We start from the raw sequence: 19,516 nt of genomic DNA on the forward strand, positions 1-19,516 counted from the left end.
TGCGCTTTTCAGTCTGTTACAGCATGATGAATGTGCGATCTCCATTATGAACGCTAGTTTTACCAGAACGAGCGCTCCCATCTCATAACTTGTTTCTGAGCATGCGCGGGTTTTTCACGTCGTTTTAGCCCACGCACCATCATTTTTTACAACCCGAAAAACGACATAGTTTAACCTCTTTCCGACCAGCCGCAGCAGTTTTACGGCGGCAGGTCGGCTCCCCTGCGCGAGAGGACATAATATAACGTTGGCTCTCACACAGGCCACTAGGGGCGCGTGCGTGCCGCCGGAGGTGCCCCCCCCCGCTCGCCAACGACTCCCGTGCGCGATCGCTCGTTACAGAGCGAGGACCGGGAGCTGTGCGTGTAAACACACAGCTCCCGGTCCTGTCAGGGAGAGAAATGCTGATCTTCTGTTCATACAATGTATAGACAGCGATCTGTCATTTCCCCAAGTGAGGCCACCCCCCCCTACAGTTAGAACACACCCAGAGAACACACTTAACCCCTTCCTCACCCCCTAGTGTTAACCCCTTCCCTGCCAGTGGCATTTTTATAGTAATCCAATGCATTTTTAGAGCACTGATCACTATAAAAATGACAATGGTCCCAAAAATTTGTCAAAAGTGTCCAAAGTGTCCGCCATAATGTCGCAGTACCGAAAAAAAAATCGCTGATCGCCGCCATTACTAGTAAAAAAAAAATATTAATAAAAATGCCATAAAAATAACCCCCTATTTTGTAAACGCTATAACTTTTGCGCAAACCAATCAATAAACGCTTATTGCGATTTTTTTTTTACGAAAAATATGTAGAAGAATACGTATCGGCCTAAACTGAGGAAAAAAAATGTTTTTTTTATATATTTTTGGGGATATTTATTATAGCAAAATGTAAAAAATATAATTTTTTTTCAAAATTGTCGCTCTATTTTTGTTTATAGCGCAAAAAATAAAAACCGCAGAGGTGATCAAATACCACCAAAAGGAAGCTCTATTTGTGGGGAAAAAAGGACGCCAATTTTGTTTAGGAGCCACGTCGCACGACCGCGCAATTGTCAGCTAATGCGACGCAGCGTCGAATCGCAACAAGGGGCCAGGTCCTTTAGCTGCTTTTTGGTCCGGCTCTTAAGTGGTTAAGAAAAACTGCACTTTCAGTCGTCTACATCGGCGCCTGTAATTACTGTAAACATCTCCTAGGAGATATTTCTTGCACCTACAGGTAAGACTTATTCTAGGCCTTACCTGTAGGTTCAATATGTGTGGTTAGGTTTACAACCACTTTAATGCCATAAAAGGATGTGTGTGGGGGGATGGGGGGAGTTGGTAAAAAAAAAGATTGGATTAAAAATCCCCCAGCGGGTCCGCCCGCCTCTTTTGCACCATAATTGTTTCCTACAAATGATAAGTGAATTATCATCATTGGGCTGGATTCAAGAAGCAATTGCGCCTGTGTAACCATAGTTACACAGGCGCAATTGCTTACTTGCCCGGGCGTAACGAATGCTCCTGATTCAGGAAGCTCGTTACGCCGACTGCAGCCTAAGATATGCGTGGCATAAGGCTCTTATGCCCGCATATCTTAGGCTGCATTCTTGCGATGGCCGCTAGGTGGCGTTCCCGTTGTGCTCAGCGTATAGTATGCAAATTGCATACTAACGCCGATTCACAACGTTGCGCGTGCCCTGCGTACGCAGTTTACGTTGTTTCCTTACGGCGTTTTCCCCGTAAGGCTGACCCTGCTAATAGCAGGGGCAGCCAATGTTACGTATACCCGTCGTTCCCGCGTCGCGAAATTTCAAATGTTTGTAGTTTGCCTAAGTGATTCGTGAATGGCGCTGGACGCCATTCACGTTCACTTTGAAGCAAATGACGTCCTTGCGACGTCATTTGCCGCAATGCACGTCGGGAAAGTTTCCCGAAGGAGCATGCGCTCTACGATTGGCGCTGGAACGCGCCTAATTGAAATGATTCCCGCCCCCTATGGGATCATTTAAATTGCGCGCGCTTACGCCGGGCATTTTGCCGGGGCGCCCACGCAATTTACGGAGCTACTGCTCCGTGAATCGAGGGCAGCGCAAAATATTTGCGTGGGCGCAGGGCAAAATCGTTGTCCTGTGCCTGCGCAAATAAAGCGCAAATCTACTTGAATCTGGGCCATTAGGTGTAAATGACGTCCCTATCTCCATTGGTGGCTTCAGTCGTCCGCACACAGGCGGCGCAATGTCCCGTTCTGTCCGACGGGAACACAAATGAGCTTTCAGTGGAATGATTTAATGCTAATAATGTGTACAGCAAACACTGTCCATCCATAAAACACCTTGGAAGTGACTTTCATCCTCTGCGCCCCGCTGATGGCCGATGTTGATGTCGACGTTCCTAAATGACGTTATGAATCAGTTTCCTGACAGGGGCCACATCAAGACGTTCCCGGGGCCCGGAGGGGAAAACGCGGATCGGAACGGCCCATCAGTTATTCCCGGTGGTGAAAATGGCTGTCAGTCAACAGACCAAGGCAATCAAATATCCCCCCCCCCCCCTTCTGGACCCAACATTTTATTTCTTTTTTTGGCCTTTTTTTCTCATCTTTTACTCCCAATGCGTAAAATAATGTACAATTAAAGGAACGCTGTCTTGGAATTTAAAACCAAATGCATCAAATTCAAAGCTTCTACTCCTTGTCATGAACCAGGTGCGACCAGGCTGTGTGGATTGCAGCAGAGGAAACCAAAACGCGAATAATATAACAATTTATTAACCACTTAACCCCCGGACCATTATGCAGGTTAAGGACCTTGCCCCTTTTTGCGATTCGGCACTGCGTCGCTTTAACTGACAATTGCGCGGTCGTACGACGAACCCCCCAAACAAAATTGACATCCTTTTTCCCCCACAAATAGAGCTTTCTGTTGGTGGTATTTGATCACCTCTGCGGTTTTTTTTTTTTTGCGCTATAAACAAAAATAGAGCGACAATTTTGAAAAAAAAAATGCAATATTTTTTACTTGTTGCTATAATAAATATCCCCCAAAAATATATAAAAAAACAATTTTTTTCCTTAGTTTAGGCCGATACGTATTCTTCTACCTATTTTTGGTAAAAAAAATCGCAATAAGCGTTTAGCGATTTGTTTGCGCAAAATTTATAGTGTTTACAAAATAGGGGATAGTTTTATTGCATTTTTATTAATACATTTTGTTTTTACTACTAATGGCGGCGATCAGCGATTTTTTTCGTGACTGCGACATTATGGCGGACACATCGGACAATTTTGACACATTTTTGGAACAATTGTCATTTTCACAGCAAAAAATGCTATAAAAATGCACTGATTATTGTGAAAATGACAATTGCAGTTTGGGAGTTAACCACTAAGGGGGCGCTGAAGGGGTTGAGTGTGACCTCATCTTTGTTTCTAACTGTAGGGGGGCGGGGCTGGACGTGTGACGTCATTGATCGTCTTTCCCTATATCAGGGAACACATGATCGATGACGGTGCCACAGTGAAGAATGGGGAAGCTGTGCTTACACACAGCTCTCCTCTTTCTTCAGCTCCGGGGACCGATTGCGGGACTCCAGCGGCGATCGGGTCCCGTGGTCACGGAGCGTCGGACCGGGACGCGCGCGCGCCCGCGACCCACGGCTGGGCAATTAAAGAGGACGTACAGCCGTGCCATTCTGCCAACGTATATGTGCAGGAGGCGGTCCTTAAGTGTTTAAAGTGGTTGTGAACCCAACCACACATCTTGCACCTACAGGAGGCGGTCCTTAAGTGGTTAAACACACAAGTGCTTTTTTTTACCACTTCTATTCCATTATATTGACTTTTGGAATTTACAAACGCAGCAATTTAGAAATCAGATGAAAGGTTTGGCACTCGGAAACACTTTTTGAAAGATATAAAGTGCATTTTATATACAACTATATAGATCAGACCAACATGAGGGACAAATGAGGAGGAAAGAGGGACAGAGAGACATTGCTCCAAATGACATCTTATGTCTTTGTTTGATGGAGTATTAACACCACCCTTTACTGGAGACACCTGAACTGCACAATTTGGAGGAGTGTCCACATATCTTGGGTCATATACTGTATCTGTTTGCAGTGGGGTGACCCTATTACCATTATTGATAGAGTTCTTTAACCTTCAAGGACAGGACTGATGTTTGATGAGAAGACCTGGCTCACATTCCTCATTTCAATTCATCCCATAGGGTTGAGGTCAGGGCTCTGTGTAGGTCACTCTAGTTCCTGCACACCAAACTAGTTAAATCATGTCTTTATGGAACTGGTTCAGTGTGGTCAACCCATGTCTTTTGGGAGCTGGTTCACATTGGTCAACCCATGTTTTTATAGAGCTGGTACAAGCTGGTCATACCATGTCTTAATAGAGCTGGTCCAAAATGGTCAACCCATGTCTTTATGGAGCTGGTCCAAACTGGTCAACCCATGCCTTTATGGAGCTGGTCCAAACTGGTCAACCCACAAACTGGTCAAACCATGTCTTTATGGAGCTGGTCCAAACTGGTCAACCCACAATGGTCAACCCATGTCTTTATGGAGCTGGTCAACCTACAAACAGGTTAACCCATGTCTTTATGGCACTGTTCCACATTGGTCAACCCATGTCTTTATGGCGCTGGTCCACACTGGTCAACCCATCTCTTTATGGAGCTGGTCCAAACTGGTCAGCCCATGTCTTTATGGAGCTAGTCCAAACTGGTCACACCATGTCTTTATGGAGCTGGTCCAAACTGGTCAACCCACAAACAGGTTAACCCATGTCTTTATGGTGCTGTTCCACATTGGTCAACCCATGTCTTTATGGCGCTGGTCCACACTGGTCAACCCATCTCTTTATGGAGCTGGTCCAAACTGGTCAGCCCATGTCTTTATGGAGCTAGTCCAAACTGGTCACACCATGTCTTTATGGAGCTGGTCCAAACTGGTCAACCCACAAACAGGTTAACCCATGTCTTTATGGCGCTGTTCCACATTGGTCAACCCATGTCTTTATGGCGCTGTTCCACAATGGTCAACCCATGTCTTTATGGCACTGTTCCACATTGGTCAACCCATCTCTTTATGGAGCTGGTCCAAACTGGTCAGCCCATGTCTTTATGGAGCTGGTCCAAACTGGTCAACCCACAAACAGGTTAACCCATGTCTTTATGGCGCTGTTCCACATTGGTCAACCCATGTCTTTATGGCGCTGTTCCACATTGGTCAACCTATGTCTTTATGGCGCTGGTCCACACTAATCAACCCATGTCTTTATGGAGCTGGTCCAAACTTGTCAGCCCATATCTTTATGGAGCTGGCTTTGTACACCAGGGGAACAGAAAAGGGTCTTCACCAAACTGTTACAACAATGTCTTTGTATGGACCAAACTGGTCAACCCACAAACTGGTCAAACCATGTCTTTATGGAGCTGGTCCAAACTGGTCACACCATGTCTTTATGGAGCTGGTACAAACTGGTCAACCCACAAACAGGTTAACCCATGTCTTTATGGAGCTGGTCCAAATTGGTCAACCCACAAACAGGTTAACCCATGTCTTTATGGCGCTGTTCCACATTTGTCAACCCATGTCTTTATGGCGCTGTTCCACATTTGTCAACCCATGTCTTTATGGCGCTGTTCCACAATGGTCAACCCATGTCTTTATGGCACTGTTCCACATTGGTCAACCCATGTCTTTATAGGGCTGGTCCACACTGGTCAACCCATCTCTTTATGGAGCTGGTCCAAACTGGTCAGCCCATGTCTTTATGGAGCTGGCCCAAACTGGTCACACCATGTCTTTATGGAGCTGGTCCAAACTGGTCAACCCACAAACAGGTTAACCCATGTCTTTATGGCGCTGGTCCACACTGGTCAACCGATCTCTTTATGGAGCTGGCTTTGTACACCAGGGGAACAGAAAAGGGTCTTCGCCAAACTGTTACAACAATGTCTTTGTATGGACCAAACTGGTCAACCCACAAACTGGTCAACCCATGGCTTTATGGAGCTGGTCCAAACTGGTCAACCCATGTCTTTATGGAGCTGGTCCAAACTGGTCAACCCATGCCTTTATGGAGCTGGTCCAAACTGGTCAACCCACAAACTGGTCAAACCATGTCTTTATGGAGCTGGTCCAAACTGGTCAACCCACAAACAGGTTAACCCATGTCTTTATGGCGCTGTTCTACATTGGTCAACCCATGTATTTATGGTGCTGTTCCACATTGGTCAACCCACGTCTTTATGGCACTGTTCCACATTGGTCAACCCATGTCTTTATGGCGCTGGTCCACACTGGTCAACCCATCTCTTTATGGAGCTGGTCCAAACTGGTCAGCCCATGTCTTTATGGAGCTGGCCCAAACTGGTCACACCATGTCTTTATGCAGCTGGTCCAAACTGGTCAACCCACAAACAGGTTAACCCATGTCTTTATGGCGCTGTTCCACATTGGTCAACCCATGTCTTTATGGCGCTGTTCCACATTGGTCAACCCATGTCTTTATGGTGCTGGTCCACACTGGTCAACCCATCTCTTTATGGAGCTGGTCCAAACTGGTCAGCCCATCTCTTTATGGAGCTGGCTTTGTACACCAGGGGAACAGAAAAGGGTCTTCACCAAACTGTTACAACAATGTCTTTGTATGGACCAAACCGGTCAAACCATGTCTTTATGGAGCTGGTCCAAACTGGGCAACCCATGTCTTTATGGAACTGGTCAACCCATGTCTTTATGGAGCTGGCCCAAACTGGTCAACCCACAAACTGGTAAAACCAAGTCTTTATGGAGCTGGTCAAAACTGGTCAACCCACAAACTGGTAAAACCAAATCTTTATGGAGCTGGTCCAAACTGGTCAACCCATGTCTTTATGGAACTGGTCCAAACTGGTCAAACCATGTCTTTATGGAGCTGGCTTTGTACACCAGGGGAACAGAAAAGGATCTTAACTAAACTGTTACAACACGGATGGAAGAACACAATTGTCTACAATGTCTTTGTATGGAGGAGTATTACCGGGATCCATCACTGAAGAAACTTGAACTTATAGTCAGGTGTCCACATGCATTTGGCCATGTTGTATATATTATCATACAGGTGATAATTTTTTTCAGGAAAAAAAAATAATTCTTATAATACGAGCTTTCTAAAATAATTAGTTCCCTTTTTAAGAAATAAGAAAAGAAATGTGAAGGAGCAGAAAAGTGTTTGGCAGAGAAAGAGCTAAAAACAGAGCAAGCAGTGGGGGGTGAAGGAGCTGGGACAGCACATGGGGGGCGTCAGAAGATCTGAGTGGAATTGTCATAGAATTAGAATTTTTCCTAATGATATGATGGAGCTGAATCTTTCTGAATCTCTCTCATGGATACATTATGACTTCACGTGGCACAAAAGCGTTACATCTCAGCAGCAGGAAGAGGCAGCACCACATCGCTATTCACAGATGAATTCTCATCATCATCTTTAAGGTTCAGTTAATTAGCAGTTACACATAAAACTAAAGCAGGTCTATTATTAAAATTCGCTCTTCACATGAATGGACGGGGCACACGTCACCATCAACAAATCCCATTGGTGCTTTGAGTAAAAATACATCTCTTTTTTTTCCACAGATTAAAAAAAAATGCAAAAAAAAGTTTCTGGCTGTGACCTAAAACCTAGACAGCCCAGTCCCTGGCCTTTAGCTGGGAGAAACATTACAGGTGTTTTGTGTCATTGTAGCGCCTCCTCCTGGCCAGGGTAGCAGGTTGACTTAACTCCATCACAGAGAGAGGCCTGAGATTACCCCAAGGTTGATCCATGGAGATCATCCTGACGGTTGGAAGTCAACATGTGGTTTAATATCATAGTTCTGGTATTTCACTGCCTGAAATATACAGGCAGAGTTGGTATGTAATCAATTACGCCTTTAATTGTGCATTACAAAGCCGGCTCCGATCTGGCTAGGGCGAGAGGATGAGAATCATTGATTAACCACTCTGCAAGCAATCTTCAAAGAGAGCTATGGCTGCCAAGATAATTGATGACAAAGATCAAAAGAGCAACAGATACCTGGGGATGATACATGGACAATGCTGTCCCTAGAGGCCAATACAGCAAGACGGACAGTAATATAATCTATTGAGAAGGACTACCTCTTGGCAATATCTCATTGGACAGGAGGCAAGTAGGGGTGGTTTACGAGTGGGTGTGGATGTATGGGTAAAAAAGGGCACACAGAAGAGAATTAGTCCTTTTCCTTTGGATCCTGGCTTGGGCCTAAGCCTCATGGCTCTGGCCCTCTTTTGCCATCAAGAGCCCAGCCAATGAGACTATGGATCGGGGCCACTCTGTGCAAAACGAACTGCACAGTGGAGGTAAGTATGACATGTTTGTTATTTTAAAAAAAATAAAAAATTTCCTTTAGTAACGATTTAAAGGGGTTGTAAACCCTCGTGTTTTTTCACCTTAACCACTTCAGCCCCCAGAGTCGGCTCTCTAATTAGGGACAGACAGTCCTGCCTGACACTGACACGTGAGTGGGGCCTCATGTCTAAGATTTGCCTAAGGCCTCACAAAGCCTAGAGCCGCCTCTGCCCGGACCATTTGGCTGCCAAATGACCGGGCCACTTTTTGCAATTCGGCACTGCGTCACTTTAACTGACAATTGCGCCGTCGTGCGACGTGGCTCCCAAACAAAATTGGCGTCCTTTTTTTTCCCACAAATAGAGCTTTCTTTTGGTGGTATTTGATCACCTCCGCGGTTTAAATTCTTTGCACTATAAACAAAAATAGAGCGACAATTTTGAAAAAAAGCAATATTTTTTACTTTTTACTATAATAAATATCCCCCAAAAAAACATAAAAAACGTTTTTTTCCTCAGTTTAGGCCGATACGTATTCTTCTACATATTTTTGGTAAAAAAATATTGATTGATTTGCGCAAAAGTTATAGCGTCTCCAAAATAGGGAATAGTTTTATGGCATTTTTATTAATATTTTTTTTTTACTAGTAATGGCGGCGATCTGCGATTTTTATCGTGACTGCGACATTATGGCGGAACACATCACACACTTTTGACACTATTTTGGGACCATTGGCCCAGATTCATGTACATTTGCGCGATATTTGCGGGGGAACGATTTTGCCCTGCGCCCCCGCAAATATTTTGCGCTGCCCTTGATTCACGGAGCAGTAGCTCCGTGAACTGCGAGGGCGCGCCGGCAAATTTGCCCGGCGTAAGCGCGCGCAAGTTAAATGATCCCGCCGGGGGCGGGAATCATTTAAATTAGGCGCGCTCCCGAGCCGAGCGTACAGCGCATGCTCCGTCGGGAAACGTTCCAGACGTGCATTGCGGCAAATGACGTCGCAAGGACGTCATTTGCTTCAAAGTGAACGTGAATGGCGTCCAGCGCCATTCACGAAGCACTTACGCAAACGCCGTGAAATTTAAATTTCACGGCGCGGGAAGGCCGGCTATACTTTAGCATTGGCTGCCCCTACTATTAGAAGGGACAGCCTTGCGCTAAAGTTGCCGTACGGAAACTCCGTACCTGGCTTGCGCGGGGCCCGCGCAAGTTTGTGAATCAGTTGGTAGTATGCAATTTGCATACTACACGCTGATCACAATGGGAGCGCCCCCTAGCGGCAAGCACAAGAATGCAGCCTAAAATCTGCGAGGCATAAGTGCCTTATGCCGCACAGATTTTAGGCTGCAGTCGGTGTAACGGGGTTCCTGAATCAGGAGCACTCGTTACACCGGAGCAAGTAAGCAATTGCGCCGTGTGACTTATGGTTACACGGGCGCAATTGCTTCTTGAATCTGGGCCAGTGTCATTTATACAGCCATCAGTGCTATAAAAATGCACTGATTATTGTGTAAATGACACTGGCAGGAAAGGGCTTAACCACTAGGGGGTGAGGAAGGGGTCAAGTGTGTCCTAGGGAGTGATTTTACCCGTGTGGGGGGATGGGCTACAAGTGACACGACACTTATCACTGCTCCCGATGACAGGGAACAGTAGATTAGTGTCCTGTCACTAGGCAGAACAGGGAGATGCCTTGTTCACAAAGGCATCTCCCAGTTCTGCCGCTCCGTGACTCGATCGCGGGACACCGGCGGGCATCGACTCCGCGGGCACGGAGCTTGCGGCAGGGGGCTCTCCCGCTAAGCGGCAGATTCAAAGCAACGTGCCTGTATGTTGCTTTGGCTGCCCGTGCCATTCTGCCAACGCATATCTACGTTAGGCAAGCGGTTAAAATGTAGTTCAGCTTTCCAAAAAATGTTGGTTAATCCCAGTTCATTCATGATTCAGCATGGGAGGGGGGCAATTACTTTTTCACAGGTTTGAACAGCTTTGTTCCCTTTAACCACTTAAGGACCGCCTAACGCCGATATACGTCGGCAGAATGGCACGGCTGGGCACAATCGCGTACCTGTACGTCCTCTTTAAGTGCCCAGCTCGCCCCCGCGACCCGGTCCGAAGCTCCGTGACCGCGGCCGCAGGACCCGATCGCCGCCGGAGTCCCGCGATCGGTCACAGGAGCTGAAGAACGGGGAGAGCTGTATGTAAACACACCTTCCCCGTTCTTCACAGTGGCAATGTCACTGATCGTCTGTTCCCTGATATAGGGAAAGACGATCAATGACGTCACACGTCCAGCCCCGCCCCCCTACAGTTAGAAACACACATGAGGTCACACTTAACCCTTACAGCGCCCCCTAGTGGTTAACTCCTAAACTGCAATTGTCATTTTCACAGTAATCAGTCCATTTTTAATGCATTTTTTTGCTGTGAGAATGACAATTGTCCCAAAAATGTGTGAAAAGTGTCGGATGTGTCCGCCATAATGTCGCAGTCACGAAAAAAATCGCTGATCGCCGCCAAAAAATAAAAATATTATTAAAAATGCCATAAATCTATCCCCTATTTTGTAAACGCTATAAATTTTGCGCAAACCAATCGTTAAACGCTTACTGCGATTTTCTTTTACCAAAAATATGTAGAAGAATACGTATCGGCCTAAACTGAGGGAAAAATAGTCTTGGGGATATTTATTATAGCAAAAAGTAACAAATATTGATTTTTTTTCAAAATTGTCGCTCTATTTTTGTTTATAGCGCAAAAAATAAAAACCGCAGAGGTGATCAAATACCACCAAAAGAAAGCTCTATTTGTAGGAAAAAAAGGACGCCAATTTTATTTGGGAGCCACGTCGCACGACCGCGCAATTGTCAGTTAAAGCGACGCAGTGCCGAATCGCAAAAAGGGGCCTGGTCCTTTACCTGCATAATGGTCCAGGGGCTTAAGTGGTTAATAAATGAAATAATAATTAAAAAAATGCATCTTGGTTATCTTTGTATAATATTACATTTTGTTTGATGATCCGAATCATTTAGGTGTGAGAAATATGCAAAAATAATTAAAATAAAAAAAAATCAGGAAGGGGGTAAATACTTTTTCACAGCACTGTATATGTTTCCTGTTTCCTACAATATTTTCCCATGCAGCGTTCCATATTTAGCACTGCGCCGCCATCCATGATTTTCTTTTTTTTTTATATAAAGGTCAGAAAACATTATTCAGTACAAAAGGCCATTTAAGTGCCGAGAGTGACAGCTCCGTAGATTTGTAAATGGACTGAAATGACAGAAGAAGTCTGAAAAGAAAGAAACCATCAAATGTACTTCTTATGATAAAGGCGGCAAAAATCTTCCCACGTATCTTCCCACATCGGGAGATAGAAAATTAGAGCCCAACTCTCTGTGGCTTTTTTATTTTTTTTGCTTTTTAATGTTGCCGAGTATTACTCACCAATTTTACACTCCAGTGCTCTCCTCCGCGTCCTTCTCTGGTCACAGCCAATAATCCTCTTCCATGATGGCCAACTTCCTGTGAGCTCAGGGTGTCATGGACCCGCCCAGGGCCACCATCAGGGGGGTACAGGCAGTACACCTGTAAGGGGCCCAGAGGTCCCTAGTGCCCCCGATGACAACCCCCCCTTTTTTTTTAATTTTTAATTTTTTATATTTTTTTTATTAAAGGACCCAGAGGTCCCGAGGGCCCCGTTTGGCAACCCCCCCTTTTAATATATATATATATATATATATATATATATATATATATATATTGTTTTAGTTAAAGGGCCCAGAGGTCCCCAGGGGCCCAGAAGGCCCCAGGTCCCCTGGATTGCAACCCCCTTTTTATAAAGACCAGTGCCCCTGCACATGGAGGGGCGGAGACGAGACCAGTCACCCCGCTCAAGGAAAGAGAGCAGAGCTGTGGGAGGGGCCCGCAGGCTCCACCCACTACTGAAGACAAAAGGAGGGGGCGGAGACAAGACCAGTTCCCTGCACAAAGACAGAGCAGAGTTGTGGGAGGTGCCCAGCAGGCTCCACCCACTACCGAAGACAAAAGGTGGGGGCAGAGACAAGACCAGTCACCACGCACAAGGAGAGAGAGCAGAGCTGTGGGAGGGGCCCAGCAGAATCCACCCACTACAGGATGCCTGCAGAAAACGACAAGAGGGGTGGAGACAAGACCAGTCACCCACTACAGAAAACTACAGAAGGGGCGGAGACAAGACCACTCCCTCTGCACATGGAGAGAGAAAGAGCAGATCGGTGGGAGCGGCCCAACAGGCTCCACCCACTACAGGAAATTACAGAAGGGGTGGAGACAAGACCAGTCCCCCTACACATGGCACGAGTGAGAGCAGAGCTGTGGGAGGGGCCCAGCGGGCTCTACCCACTACAGAAAACTACAATAGGGGTGGAGACAAGACCAGCCCCCCTGCACATGTAGAGAGAAAGAGCAGAGCTGTGGGAGGGGCCCAGCAGGCTCCACCAACAACAGGAAGGGGGCGGAGACAAGACCAGCCTCCCTGCACAAGGAGAGAGAGCAGCAGCGGACGGTCTTTTTTCACACTTGATTATTATTGCACAGATCTGGAAGAAATACACAAAGATCACCGCGATCCCAGAAGAAGACACGTGACCGATCGATTTAGAGAAGATTTCCTTATTCCAGATTTCAGCTGGAAATTTGTCGGAGTTTGTTTTTATCAAACTTTATTTTTTCCCTTTTCATCGGCTCGTTGGTAGAGTCCTCCTTCCTTTGCTCATTAGTCATAATGTCAGCTGTGACTCCGGCCCGATGCATGGCTGATCGTCATTTAGCAGAGCTGTCGCCAGCCGGCGATTCCGATGGCTGAACACCGACACACCGAGAGGAAACTCGCTTTGTGTTTTTTAATTAAAACTCTTTAAACCGTCACCATTCAGCAGAAATAGCTGTTTATTTGTCAGCCGGGGGCCCCTTGTAGACGGGTATATTCTAACAATGGGGGGGGAGGGGGGAGCTGCCGGAAAGGTTTAGGAACAAATACCGATAGAAGAGAGGATTTCCTTTCCGGCAGAGTTGCGTCCTGTCTCCATGCTCCTTATATCTGACCTCAGGCTCCTTTGGTGAAGATGTCAGGGGGGGAACCCAACACAACCCCCCCAATAGTGTTGCTCACGAATATTCGGATTGCGAATATTCGGCTCGAATATGGCATATTCGAGTATTCGCGATATGTCTCGAATTTCGCGGTGAATATTCGCTATTCCGAATATTCAAATTTTTTCAATTTTATTTTTAGAACAGATCACATCCTAGAGATCTCCATCGACGTCTAAAAGCATTGCTGGTATGATTAGAGACCTTGGGCCGAGTAGCTGAAGCCATCATTTTATCTTGCCGAAAAATCACAATGCGATTATTCGGCAATCGGAATATTGCGCGATTATTTTCTTCGCCCTATCTTCCGCATCAGAGCCAATCAGAGGGCTCCTACCGCAGTTGTCGAAATTCCGCAATCAATTTCGCATTCGCATTTTGCGAAATTTCGATAAAATATCACGGATATTCTGAGCCAATCAGAGGGCTCCTACCGCAGTTGTCGAAATTCCGCAATAAGTATCGCATTCGCATTTTGCGAAATTTCGATAAAATATCACGAATATTCTGAGCCAATCAGAGGGCTCCTACCGCAGTTGTCGAAATTCCGCAATAAGTATCGCATTCGCATTTTGCGAAATTTCGATAAAATATCACGAATATTCTGAGCCAATCAGAGGGCTCCTACCGCAGTTGTCGAAATTCCGCAATCAATTTCGCATTCGCATTTTGCGAAATTTCGATAAAATATCACGAATATTCTGAGCCAATCAGAGGGCTCCTACCGCAGTTGTCGAAATTCCGCAATCAATTTCGCATTCGCATTTTGCGAAATTTCGATAAAATATCACGAATATTCTGAGCCAATCAGAGGGCTCCTACCGCAGTTGTCGAAATTCCGCAATCAATTTCGCATTCACATTTTGCGAAATTTCGATAAAATATCACGAATATTCTGAGCCAATCAGAGGGCTCCTACCGCAGTTGTCGAAATTCCGCAATCAATTTCGCATTCGCATTCGCATTTTGCGAAATTTCGATAAAATATCACGAATATTCTGAGCCAATCAGAGGGCTCCTACCGCAGTTGTCGAAATTTCGCAATTATTTTCGCATTCGCAATAGGGAAATTTCGCAAACATTTCATTTCGATAAAATATCACGAATATTCGAATTTAGCGAATATTTCTCGAATATTCGGCTATATATTCGTGATATATCACGAAATCGAATATGGCGTATTCTTCTCAACACTACCCCCCAAGAAACTCTTATCTAAGTTTGCATCCTAGCAGGGAAGGAAAGGGGGGTCCTCTCCCTGAACCATACTGGGCTACATGTCCTCGACATGGCAGGCGGGGGCGGCCCCGTCCACTAGGGGCGCAGGAGCACGGCGTCCGGCCCCCTAATCTACATTCGGGGCACCGGATGCATGGATTCCAATGAGGGGGGTGTTTTTTTTGTTGGCACATGATTAGAGCTTGATACTCTAATAGGCTTAAAAAAAGGGAGGGGTCGGGGCGCAGAGCACTGCGCCCTGAGCCCACCCAGTTGTGTGTCAATAGCAAATGAATATTCGCTATTTTCACACTGAATCTCCTCCCCGCCAATCAGGAAGGGGGTCCTGAGACCCGATTTCCGACTGGCAAAAACACCTGGCGAACCTATTGGACCACGACGAGGAGGAGGAGGGAGGAGACACGGAGGCCACTGGAGGAGATGCAGACTACAAAGTCGCTGCCCGGAGGGAAGCGCTGCATGGGGTAGTGCGGACCGGGGGTGGGGGTGCTGGTGACCCGACCCAAACGACCCATGGGGGAGGGGGTGTGGCTGTGCGTGTATTTGCCATCCCCCCCCAAATACACCACCAGCCGTCACTGGTAGCAAGGGTAACTTTGCCATTTTGATGAAGACAAGGGCCTCTTCCCAACGACCCTGGCCCAGTGGTGGTGGGGGTTTACAGGCGGGGAGGGGACTATTGGAATCTTTTAATGAATGACATCTCCCGGTCCCTGATGCTTAATGTAAACATAGGGGCGGGATGAACCCAGTGATGTCATTGATCAAATAAGGCCATGTGGCCATACTTGGGTAATGAAGTCGGCACATTTCCTGCTGCTTTTATTGCACGACCAGCGAAAAAATGGGGCGGGGTGATGTCACTGGATGCCAAGGACCATTCCTGATGCTTCAGTGACAACCATTGACAGAAGATGGTGATGGTGTCAGAAGATGGGGATAGAGGATGGTGTCAGAAGATAGTGATGGTGTCAGAGGATGGTGATGGTGTCAGAGGATGGTCATGGTGTCAGAAGATGGTCATGGTGTCAGAGGATAGTGTCAGAAGGTGGTGATGGTGTCAAAGGATGGTGATGGTGTCAGAAGATGGTGATGGTGACAGAGGATGGTGATGGTGTCAGAAGATGGCGATGGTGTCAGAAGATGGTGATGGTGTCAGAGGATGGTGATGGTGTCAGAGGATGGTGATGGTGTCAGAAGATGGTGATGGTGTCAGAGGATGGTGATGGTGTCAGAAGATGGTGATGGTGTCAGAGGATGGTGATGGTGTCAGAAGATGGTGATGGTGTCAGAGGATGGTGATGGTGTCAGAGGATAGTGATGGTGTCAGAGGATGGTGTTGGTGTCAGAAGATGGTGATGGTGTCAGAGGATGGGGATGGTGTCAGAGGATTGTGATGGTGTCAGAGGACGGTGATGGTGTCAGAGGATGGTGATGGTGTCAGAGGATGGTGTTGGTGTCAGAAGATGGTGATGGTGTCAGAGGATGGTGTTGGTGTCAGAAGATGGTGATGGTGTCAGAGGATGGTGATGGTGTCAGAAGATGGTGATGGTGTCAGAGGATGGTGATGGTGTCAGAGGATGGTGATGGTGTCAGAGGATGGTGATGGTGTCAGAGGATGTGTCAGAGGATGGTGATGGTGTCAGAAGATGGTGATGGTGGCAGAGGATGGTGATGGTGGTGTCAGAGGATGGTGATGGTGTCAGAGGATGGTGATGGTGTCAGAGGATGGTGATGGTGGCAGAGGATGGTGATGGTGGCAGAGGATGTGTCAGAGGATGGTGATGGTGTCAGAGGATTGTGATGGTGTCAGAGGATGGTGATGGTGTCAGAGGTTGGTGATGGTGTCAGAGGATTGTGATGGTGTCAGAGGATGGTGAAGGTGTCAGAAGATGGTGATGGTGTCAGAGGTTGGTGATGGTGTCAGAAGATGGTGATAGGGTCAAAGGATGGTGATGGTGTCAGAGGATGGTGATGGTGTCAGAAGATGGTGTCAGAGGATGGTGATGGTGTCAGAGGATGGTGATGGTGTCAGAGGATGGTGATGGTGTCAGAGGATGGTGATGGTGTCAGAGGATGGTGATGGTGTCAGAGGATGTGTCAGAGGATGGTGAAGGTGTCAGAGGATGGTGATGGTGTCAGAGGATTGTGATGGTGTCAGAGGATGGTGATGGTGTCAGAGGTTGGTGATGGTGTCAGAGGATGGTGATGGTGTCAGAGGATGGTGATTGCGTCAGAAGATGGTGTCAGAGGATGGTGATGGTGTCAGAGGATGGTGATGGTGTCAGAGGATGGTGATTGTGTCAGAAGATGGTGTCAGAGGATGGTGATGGTGTCAGAGGATGGTGTCAGAGGATGGTGATGGTATCAGAAGATGGTGATGGTGTCAGAGGATGGTGATGGTATCAGAGGATGGTGATGGTATCAGAGGATGGTGATGGTGTCAGAGGATGGTGATGGTGTCAGAGGATGGTGATGGTGTCAGAGGATGGTGTCAGAGGATGGTGATGGTGTCAGAAGATGGTGGTGGTGTCAGAGGATGGTGGTGGTGTCAGAAGATGGTGGTGGTGTCAGAGGATGGTGATGGTGTCAGAGGATGGTGATGGTGTCAGAGGATGGTGATGGTGTCAGAGGATGGTGTCAGAGGATGGTGATGGTGTCAGAAGATGGTGGTGGTGTCAGAGGATGGTGGTGGTGTCAGAAGATGGTGATGGTGTCAGAGGATGGTGATGGTATCAGAAGATGGTGATGGTGACAGAGGATGGTGATGGTGTCAGAGGATGGTGATGGTGTCAGAAGATGGTGGTGGTGTCAGAAGATGGTGGTGGTGTCAGAGGATGGTGATGGTGTCAGAGGATGGTGATGGTGTCAGAGGATGGTGATGGTGTCAGAGGATGGTGATGGTGTCAGAAGATGGTGGTGGTGTCAGAGGATGGTGGTGGTGTCAGAAGATGGTGATGGTGTCAGAGGATGGTGATGGTGTCAGAAGATAGTGATGGTGTCAGAGGATGGTGATGGTGTCAGAGGATGGTGTCAGAGGATGGTGATGGTGTCAGAGGATGGTGATGGTGTCAGAAGATGGTGATGGTGTCAGAAGATGGTCATGGTGTCAGAGGATAGTGATGGTGTCAGAGGATGGTGATGGTGTCAGAAGATGGTGATGGTGTCAGAGGATGGTGATGGTGTCAGAAGATGGTGATGGTGTCAGAGGATGGTGATGGTATCAGAAGATGGTGATGGTGTCAGAGGATGGTGATGGTGTCAGAGGATGGTGATGGTGTCAGAGGATGGTGTCAGAGGATGGTGATGGTGTCAGAAGATGGTGTCAGAAGATGGTGATGGTGTCAGAGGATGGTGATGGTGTCAGAGGATGGTGATGGTGTCAGAGGATGGTGATGGTGTCAGAAGATGGTGTCAGAAGATGGTGATGGTGTCAGAGGATGGTGATGGTGTCAGAGGATGGTGATGGTGACAGAGGATGGTGATGGTGTCAGAAGATGGTGGTGGTGTCAGAGGATGGTGGTGGTGTCAGAAGATGGTGGTGGTGTCAGAAGATGGTGGTGGTGTCAGAGGATGGTGGTGGTGTCAGAAGATGGTGGTGGTGTCAGAGGATGGTGATGGATGGTGTCAGAGGATGGTGATGGTGTCAGAGGATGGTGATGGTGTCAGAGGATGGTGATGGTGTCAGAAGATGGTGTCAGAAGATGGTGATGGTGTCAGAGGATGGTGATGGTGTCAGAGGATGGTGATGGTGACAGAGGATGGTGATGGTGTCAGAAGATGGTGGTGGTGTCAGAGGATGGTGGTGGTGTCAGAAGATGGTGGTGGTGTCAGAAGATGGTGGTGGTGTCAGAGGATGGTGGTGGTGTCAGAAGATGGTGGTGGTGTCAGAGGATGGTGATGGATGGTGTCAGAGGATGGTGATGGTGTCAGAGGATGGTGATGGTGTCAGAAGATGGTGATGGTGTCAGAGGATGGTGATGGTGTCAGAAGATGGTGATGGTGTCAGAGGATGGTGATGGTGTCAGAAGATGGTGATGGTGTCAGAAGATGGTGATGGTGTCAGAAGATGGTGGTGGTGTCAGAGGATGGCGATGGTGTCAGAGGATGGTGATGGTGTCAGAGGATGGTGATGGTGTCAGAGGATGGTGATGGTGTCAGAGGATGGTGATGGTGTCAGAGGATGGTGATGGTGTCAGAGGATGGTGATGGTGTCAGAGGATAGTCATAAAAACAGTGGTATGAAAAGGTAGTAAATCATCCATCATCTATAATTTTCTCGCAGAGGGAAGTGATCCGGGATGTGGAGGACTCGGAGTCCTGCGAATGTTCCGCTATGAAATGATTTCTTAGTCGGGATTACTCAGCCTTGTGCAGCTGTGCGCAGAGCCGCGGCGTGGATAATGCGCGGCGCACAGCTGTGTCCTCCGGGTTAGTAAATGCTTTTTATAGACTTATCTTCTAGTCATTACTCCGGAATATCCGGATTCCTCTTCAGAGAGAGTCTCCGGAATCTTCTCCACAGAGGAGCTTCAGAGGCTTCCCAGGATCTTCATCTCACTTCACAGAAAATCATTCCCAACGTTCTACCTAATCTCCGAAAGAGACAAATCTACAGCATCAGCTTCCTACAGGTGTACTACGGGGGTCACTCACCGGACACTTTATTAGGCCCCTCTTGCTAGACCCGAGTTGGACCCCCTTTATAAGGCCCCTCTTGCTAGTCCCGGGTTGGACCCCCTTTATTAGGTCCCCCTTGCTAGTCCCAGGTTGGACCCCCTTTATTA

This window comes from Rana temporaria, chromosome 5 (genome assembly GCF_905171775.1).
Source record: "Rana temporaria chromosome 5, aRanTem1.1, whole genome shotgun sequence".
In the NCBI taxonomy this organism is placed as follows: domain Eukaryota; kingdom Metazoa; phylum Chordata; class Amphibia; order Anura; family Ranidae; genus Rana; species Rana temporaria.